Raw genomic sequence first — 9996 nt, forward strand, 5'->3', positions numbered from 1 at the left:
TCTATCAGTAGAAACACCAAATTTGAACGCTAGCCTTTGTTGCAGTCTTCGAATGGGGCTGTTGTTTAATGGAGGAGGGGGCGCTGGTTTGCGATTTTCAACGTTTAGTTAATGTTGAAACAAAATGTGAGAAGCAAATGTTTTGACATCCTTCATATCAGTTTGCCCGTTGCATGGTAGGTAATGTGGGTTCGCACACACGTTTGGTTTCGCCACCCCCCTCCCCCTTTCATTTACACTTTTTTTGCAACACATAGAAAAATGCCTATGAATTAGCATTGTACTGTAGTCTTTTTTTCCTCAAAAATGACATAAATCTATTAAAATTGGTATCTAAATACTTGTCTGCTCGTTTCTAATTCTTACCTGCTTCCTATGACGCCTAGCCTTTTCTCTCCAAATAAACCGGTACTCGGGCAGCTGTGTTTTTCAGTCGTACTGTGAAAATACTACTGATGGAGACAATACATAACTAGGATAAAATCAGGACTGACTGGATAAAACAAATTCTCTTAGAATTAAACGAATTTACGGTATTCTTTGCGTATAAAATCACAGTCGATCCGATCAATGACAGGTTAGTCAAAGAATGAATCGCGCTTTTGTTACAGACACACGTAGCCTCGTCGGTGTCTAAATTATTCATATTGACCTTATTACTGTTAGGACATGTAAGGAACGTCAGAGAAAGAGAGCGTGTGGTTTGTCCCGAGGGATATGGCATAATTGTGGTATTAAAGAAATATTTTTCATAATTTCAACCGTGAATTATTTAGACAGTTATATAGTAGTGTGACTGTTATTGTCTATCGTTGTAGGCAACGGTTGTCTTTAGACATGCGTTCAAGAATATACCTGCAGCGCAGGATTCCATTGCGCATGCGGTGGTCACGTGACCAACAGTGACCTCTTACGCGAAAATTCAAAATGGCGGGAAGATTCTTTATTTCCGTCATGCATGTCTTATATTTTATTTTTTTGCAGGTAAACAATGTTCTATAGATGAGACGCTGAGTACGTCCTCGACAAAGGATGACATCCTGAGGGCCACACAGAGACGGAAAAATCTGGAATTGAACTTCTGGCGTTCGTGTCCAGCTGATACCACTGGATCATGGAGTCTTTCGAATATCAAAAAGACCCCGTGCACTTTGTAACTCTAACCGTATAGAAAGCGAATTCCATTTTATATTTGAGTGTTCTTTATATAATGATATACACACATTCATTTACCAGTGCTTTCAATGTAGACACACTATGTAAACAGTTGACCGAAGACGAGCTATATAATGTGTATAATGACAACCACAGACAACATTCAACAACAAAACGTTCGTGTACACCTATTATAAGGGGAAAGAGGCATTTAAACAATAGAAATGGTGATGTAATAGCTCTAGATGTATTGTTTATCTAAGTGTACAATTGTAACACTACGTATGTGAAGCCCTTTTGACCTTAGCCATCATTTTGGAGTCGAGAGTGAGCTAGGGAAAAATTTCCACTTGAAATCCAAATGATCGAATTCAAATTGACGTGATTTTCACCAAGGAGGTAATATGGTTTCACAATATTCTCCAAGCAGAGATTTGGTGGCGGGATAAGATAGTAGCTATAGTGGCCGGGATTTTTACTGGCTCGCTCTCCGGATCCTCACAGAATATAGTTGTTAACAGATTAAGGGTTTGAGCAGTTGATTCAAAATGTGTGATAAACATTGTATGTACTTCTTTGTTCATATTATGAATAAAATGTTCGCACAATGTATATCTGCATATTATTAGAATATGATGTTGCAAATAATAGTAGGCATGCGCTGGTATATTTCAATTTTACATTGTTTAACTGTATTTGGTCGATCACTTCGGAAAAAATTTAAAGAAAATTCCTGCCGAACGACGGAAACTTTCAGGGCTCTATTCGGAAACATAATATTTTTACAAGGCCAAAGAAAACAAGAGAAAGGAGCAGAAAAAAAGCGGGGAGTCGTTTATGAAAATCATGGAAATACTAATAATATGTGCTTATTTATTCTTTTTCATACTGTAAATTTATCTATTTTCGCGGTGATCTGGCAATTTTGTAGAACAACAGTCGGTAGGAGAAATACAATAAAAGTTAAGTCTATCACAGACCAATGATCAACGCTTGTTATTCCTCTCTCTCTCTCACCCAGTCCTGTTATACCACATGTTGATGTTTTTTTTTTATTGTACTCCAATGATGTATATGTATGAGCTATTGTGTATTATGCTGAAATATTGAATAAAGTTTGAAAAAAAAAAAAAAATAATAAAAGTGCACATTTCGGTTTGTTTCTTACCCACTGAACGCACAATTCGGCACTCTTGTGAGATATGTCATTTGTTTCGCCTTGTTGCAATTGTCAATAAATAAAATACCATAAAATGCCGAAGTCAAATCAGTAGTTTCACCCAAGAATTTCCTTACTCGTATTCTATAGTTTGGAAATAAACCGCTAGATGGCGTTATGTAGACAAATAATCCTGGCGTTCCCATCATTTACATGTAACATTCACTATTCAGTTAATCTTCAAATCTTCCTTTTGGTTGGATGTACTCCGCTTTCCCGGTGACATCGACATAATCACAGAGCGAAATCATAGCATTTCTTGCTTTGCATCGTGATATTGTATGCATGTACACAATCAGTTAATCTTCATAATTTATGTTAGAATTTAGATTATTTACCTGTTCTCAATCACTTCATGTATTTGATTTTGTTCACCTGCAATTAGCCCCATGGGCAAGAATGTGCAAAAACTTTCTTCTTCTTCTTCACCCGATGATATTGCAACACGAAAAACTGACATGCGCATGCGTACAGATGTACACACACATACGCACACAACCACACACGCACAGAGGAAGAGAGAGACAGAGAGAGACAGAGAGAGAGAGAGAGATTCATCCAAATATCCAACTATTAGATAGTTTTGTAGGCGTAACATTAATTATATTGAATGATTTCTGATAGTTCTGCGTTAATTGTATATCTTACTACGTCAACTATTAGTAGCAACTGTAAATTAGTGTTACATGTGTTACGAATTCAAACTGAGAAGTACATTGTGAAAATCTGTCGTGCATTCAACTGATCATGAACAGTTTTTTTTTTTTTTTTTTTACACTCGGCCGCGGCTTTCACTGTTTGCGAAAGATATTCACCCACATTTGCTAACATTACACCAATTCGTGAATTTAATGAAAAGAACAACAACAACATCGCAATAAGCAAAATGTCGCAAATCGGCGAAAACTAGTTGCCAAAAGGAACGATCGCTGCAAATTAATTTTAGATTAATTTTTTTGTAATCATTGTAGCAACACAGCGATTTTAAAATAAAGTTATCTTGAGTCTAATTTGGGACTAAAATTGAGTACTTGACATTTGCGGCGCGGCCATTTTGTTTGTAGAGGTCACGTACTTTAAGGCATCCGCATGCCTGGCCATTGTATTGTACACAAAAAGGCACAGAAAGACAGTGCCAATAACTCACCTTTATGACGTTACTGGCATACAAATTTACCCTCATATAAAAGCACATCATCTCAGCTGTGATAAAACCCCATTGCCATTAGAAATCGCACGGCATGATTTGCATAAAAATACCACAAAACCCTCCCACCTCCTCAAACACATAACCACCAAGGGAAGGGGCCCTTGCACAACCAGGAAATAGTCCCAACTTTATATCCCCTGATAACCATAAAAACTCAGCTTTTTGGCCATAATCAGAAAGTAGAAACACTCCCCAGTCACATTGACCTAAAACTGCCAAGATTTCTACCAATTTTTCCAAGAAAAAACATCTTCAAGTTTTCGACCCGGAACTACGCTGGCGGATGCCCTTTACCCGCGTCTTGCACGTTATTGTGATCGCATGGGAAAATTGGAGAATAGATTTATAAAGTTACAATATTTCGCAAACTGGCTCAGACCTGTAAGACATTCGCTTAGATAAAATCTAGGAGCAAAATCAATTGTAACTAGAGTTCATCGAACACATCCCTTCGCCAAATAATCATGTCTTTATTAATACTTTAAGGTCTTTTTCATGTATTACTAAATAGTACCTACCCCAATAGCAAATGACTGCATGAACTTGTGTTCCTCACAAACCCACAAATGCTACCAAAGATAACTTTCTTGGCCAACTGGTGACAATGGAATTATGTACACTGTTGTGATACTTTCTAGCGCAACTTTCATAATCATAGTGCTTTATTAAAATCATGTAGTCTCTACCAGACTCCAGCCTGGCCGAATAGTATTGATGATAGGGGGCATTGGACTGTGACCAAAGATGACCTCAGTGGTAGCATCCCTGGTCAATCAGAATTTCATGCTTGTCAAGAGGATTTTCACAGTGTTAGGGCGTCCAGGTCACAAGGCTTCTCAGGCAAAACATCTGGCAAACAGCTGTGTCCTTAAATATAGGTCAAATGAGATGCATCTGTATATAGAAAACACTGTTTATTTCTGTTAATTGCATAACTTTCCCTAAGTAATTATATCAAATAGATGTTGATAATCAACCAAAGTACCTAGCTAACAAAAACAAAAAAATATCCATCAATTTCCTCTGCAGTTATCCTTCTTAAAAGCTACAAACTATAAGACCCACTGCAGTTCCAAACAAGCTGCTAGGGGGCCCAAAATTAGACCATTGACTCCTAGTACAAACAGCTATCCACCATTAAAATATCATGAACCTGGCACTTCTGGAAAATTTAGGCGCAATCTTTGATGCTCACTTGCAGTACCAAAACAAGTTGCCAGGAGGCCCATTATCGAACTTGGCCTTCCTTTTTGTGTCTCCTACCTATCAACCAAATATCATTAGCATCCATCAAGAACATCTCGAGTTATCTTGCATACAGACAAACGCACTTACATACAAAGCCAGCTACAGCACCATAGGTAAAAGGTAGCTAAACCATTCTTGCACATGAAAATCCTTTCCACAACCGCTAAACACCTGCCAAATATCGTGGAAATCAACCAGCTACATTTTGACTTATGCTTCCCGAAAAAACACCAAAAAAAATACCAAGCTCGCTAATGTACCGTAGGAAAACGCCAGGTAACCCATTTTCGAACTAGGCATGCCTTTCAACAACCGCTACACACCTGAAAAAATAAAAAAGTTGCATCCACAATTTCTCGAGTTATATCCTGTTAACCTACATGCAGACCCAAGTCAGACAAAAACATAATCTTCTTGGCGAAGCTAAAAATACCTGTATCTGTTCAGCAACGTCTTGTATCACATGGGCTCAGAATCCAGCCGCAGCTCTATCAATAACGAACGGAATGTTGCCAAACCGTTTTTTTTTTACAGTTGGAGCGTTAACTTGAACCTTCCACCCTCGTGCCCGTAGGCATTGTTTTGCTTTTTCGTATGTTTATGGGGAGCGCCTTCTTCGGCCATGGGTAGTTGAGGGATAGGGAGGTTTGAAATAATTCCTACCCACCAAGACTTGGAGGTGCCTAAGAGAGCTCTGTAACATTTTTCCCAAAACGCAGGAAATACTATGATTTCAGACGGTTAGATTTTTAAACCTTTCTCCACATTTCGGGTTAAGATGACTGTTTAACAGCTTCCAGAGCTATTTACATGGACCTTGCACGGTGTGTTTCTCCTTTTCAGAGAAATTTAGTCTTTTCCATTTGTCAAGTCCAAAAAATTCAAACAGCTTGTTTTCTGGGTCGTTCCAAGAACTGAAAACTTTGATAATACGCGTTGCACTTTTATGGAATCCGTCAAAAGTCAATTGAAACTGTAAGTCTTCTTCAACGGCTTTCTGAAACGCTGTATATCTGTCGAAGGCGTATTATTTTGATCTTATGTCTAAATTGTTCCTTGTTTAAAGCCAGAAGCAGGTTGCTTTGTCGCACTGCAACCAATGCAAAACCACGCCTTGATATGAATGTTTACGGATTACGGATCCTTGCATGGATTGAAAAATAAATATCAAATCATTTGTTGCCACAGTTAAGACATATATTCGTTTGCAGTACGCTGTAGAACAATGGCATCTTCCACATTAGTAGGAAGGGGGCCCGGAATTCTCAGTACTCATGCGTAACGGATGTATTGTGGGCAATATATCAATGGCGAAGGCCTCTAACTTCTTAACCGTCCTAAACCATTGGTTAGCATTGCATAGCAATGCCCAGACTTGTTTTGTAAATTTACATATCTAATGGGCCTTGACCTTTGACACATTACCCAGAATGAATTTCGCCGTACGTGAGTGATTAGAATCGTTATAGTTCACTTTCGGTCGGTGTCCTGAAATCCCCTTTTACTCCTGTAACCTTGTCCTACTTTCCCTCCACCCAGAGAGCCTGAAGAGTCCTACTTTAAGTGCCGTGTGTTTCAGAAGAGTCGACAAGCAACACTTAAGCTACGGTATAGGACCTTGCGTGACTAAGAAGTCATCCGCCGCACTCAAACAGTCCATTGCGTTACCAATGACGCGTTACTGTTATCTTTGACGCGTTATGTTTGTTTTGTCAGTACTGGTGCAAAGCGTCGTCCCGAGTGCATCTGAGGTCAAACTGGCAAATAAATGTCTTTTGAGTTATGGGATTGTTAATGGTGAATACTATTTAACGATGTATTGTGGCACCTTGGCTTTGTTGTTTAAGTTGTTGACTTTCAGAGTTACCGAGTTAGAATTCCTGACAGGTCTCTTTGTCGTGCCCCTGGAATAGTTTTTTTAAGGTGCTTTACACAAATTTCCTTACTCGACTTAGGTGAAAATAAGTACCTACTCAGTATTGTTAAGACAGGTTTTGCCCACCTTGGCTAATTAACTGACCTGGAAACTTTCTGGTGTAATAAATGTTTACCTGGTGGTAATATTATAAAATCTTCAATTACTGGCTATGTATCATGTCCATAAGATTTAGTCTGACTTCATTGGTTTCACATAAATATAATTGATATTAAATTATATGAATAATAAGCACTGCTGCATTTTATCGCTTTTAGGCTCTTGGTGCATCGCTAAGGTATATCTAAATTTAATTGAAGTAAATTTGGTATGTATGTATTCATCAATAAGTACTCTATAACAATCAGGGGGGTACATGCTTGCTGATCCAATAATAACATGGATATTCTTTAATATGTTAAAAATATTGACAAAAATGGCATATTGGCAATATTCATGAAGGTCTTGTTAAGTCCTAGTGACTTTACAGTGTACATTCCCACTTGGATGTTGTAGCACCACATGTCTACTTTCTAAAAATGTCTTTTATGACCCCAAAATATATTGCATATGGTTGCACCTTCTGAAATAGAAAAGAATTACAAATGTTCAAGTTTTGGCTCCTCCATGGGTGAAATTTGATATCTTTGTTTGGACAAGTGGACAATAAGGGCAATTAACTTGTTTACTTAGGGCACTGACAGCAGGGTAGCTGAGCACCTGAGGAAAACAATAGCCAGGTGTTCACACCTTTGCTTGAAAGTGGCATAGGTGGCAGACAGCTTGGCTTGGGTTATATCAAGAAAACACAAACATGGCTGTAATTTAGTGTAAACAAGGAATATGTTACAAGAACTGTTATGAAGCATGGATTTCAAAATACAATATGTACACAGAAGACATAATTGTCTATCAAAGATATGTTTGCAATCAGAAACAAAATTCTCCTGGAAACAAATGGAAGATGCTCATGTACACTGAAGTTACTTGAATCAAACTGTTAAAAGCTCCTTGCTTGAATGTTGCAAGAGGCCTTATGAGGGCATTTGGCATGAAGGGATTCAAGTGACTTATGTAACAAATTTGGTAAAACAATTGTGTACATAAAGGGAATTCTTAGGCAGCTGGTTATTGACAGAGTGACCGAAAGTTCAAAATTAGAGAGTAAGACGTAGTTAACAGCATGTTATAGCTTTACTGCCATTTATAGCTTAAACAAATATAGAATGATACAAATATAGTGTCAACATTCAACTATGTCAGTGCACAACAGGTAAAAAGCTGCATCTGTTCAGGGCCAGCCCGGGACAGGCAACAAAAACCTTTGAATGTGGGCTCTGGGGCTGTCAGAGCTGGCCTGTGTGGCCCTGAAATTACAGTCTGGCGACAGCTTAAGCATGTATTAAAGTATAAAAATCTTAGAGTGGTGCGATACTCTTTTTAACAAGTTAATTACACTCCCAGACTGAAACTATCCAGGTTATTGCCTGTTGTTCCTTGACACACGAGGATTAGACGTGCTTACACTGAGACTTTGATTACAATACAATCCGTTATCTCTTTATCTCTATCAAAAGAGTGTTTTCTCAACTATAACGTCCTTGCTCTTGTGAACTTTGCTAAAAAAATGTGTGTGCGGTAGGTGACGTAACCGCAGTATATCAAAACAGACTATTGGTACAACAGTTTTCATCTGAGCGTTGTTTTCTATCAAATACCTTGTTTTGGAATAAAAATCGATTATCAAAACAAACAAAGCCGGCATCAGATCCAGGAAAGAACATGGGGAATTACCAAACTATTGGTCAGCTTAATTGGTCAGATTACACCCTGGTTGAATTTGGTTATCTTTATAAGATTCTGTCGGGCTATTTGTAATTAAAGTGGTCAAATTTGATGAAACCGTGAATCAATCAGTGTGTAAGTTAATAGAAATACTCCTAAACCCAGGAAATCCTTTGTCAATCATAATACACATCCAGCACCAATCCCAGACAGTCTGATATTTCACACTCCACAGGAGGACAGGTATCACCTCACCTGGTTCACTGGCACCCTCCCTGCATTGTTATCACACTGGGCGGGGAGGGGGTAATTATCGAACAATAGGGGAAATGAGGAAAATTCAGGGTCAAAGGTTGTATCTATGTGTTGCTAGGGCAGCCAACGCCCGCTTTGCTGGGGGTCTTGAGATATGTCTTAGTCGCACTGAGCTAGCTCCAGCTAGGCACGTACTTTTGATAGGACGTTAAATAGAGGTTCTTTCTTTAAGGAAAGCTGCACCTCGCGGACGTTAAAGAACCCACCATACTCCTCGGGAAGTTAGAAATGACGTATACATGTATGAGAGGGAATGTACAGCCCTATTCTAAAGAAACAAGTAGGCCTAGGTATCGAACTTTTTGGGAAGTTTTGGGACGTGACGTCGACCCTGTGTTTATACAACAAGAACTATTGTTTTATTTTCATTAACCTTGTCTTTGTCTTAATTTTGTTTTCAATTGGACTATCCGAAACTTATCTTTACCTCTTTTGGATATTATATCCTGAGTAGTTAAAGTATTACAGGTATGAGATCTTAAGTTGTATTAAGGTCTTTTTATTAAGAATGATTGTAATTGATACGCAATTCAGACATGTACATTGACTGCCATGTATCTACAAATAAACTATTCTATTCTATTCTATTCAATATATAGTCAGGATAAATAATCAGGTATTCACATCACATGATCACGTCTTCACATCACAGAATTTGTTAAAAACACTGCCTTCTACTGAAAACGATTTTAACTGGCTTCTAGATCAGACAACAGGAAAGACAACAGATGTCTCCAATGGCAAAAAGCAGTCTGAACTAGGACGTCGACACCAGTGATGAACCAGAGGAGGAATACAAACTTAGTCACGTTTGAGATTGTGTTCTCGTTGGAAAAGCGCCACCTACATCGGCTACATATAATGGCAAGAAGCTCCGAGGAAGATGTCTGACAGACATCGAAATGTAGCTATTGATGGCAACAACTACTGTTCCTACGGAACGATCTGCACTGTAGTACGTATACATTATAGCGTTCAAACGTGTTAATCGCTGACTAACTAGCCTTATATAGATAACCGAGTAATATCATTTGTATCATAGACTGACATTCTAGATCGTACGACTGCTAGTCAAGCTGTAAACACGGATCACCTCTGTAGTCAAAGTTACATGTATCGTACGTTAATACTGTTGTATACTGTATACTA

Source organism: Branchiostoma floridae, chromosome 16 (genome assembly GCF_000003815.2).
Source record: "Branchiostoma floridae strain S238N-H82 chromosome 16, Bfl_VNyyK, whole genome shotgun sequence".
In the NCBI taxonomy this organism is placed as follows: domain Eukaryota; kingdom Metazoa; phylum Chordata; class Leptocardii; order Amphioxiformes; family Branchiostomatidae; genus Branchiostoma; species Branchiostoma floridae.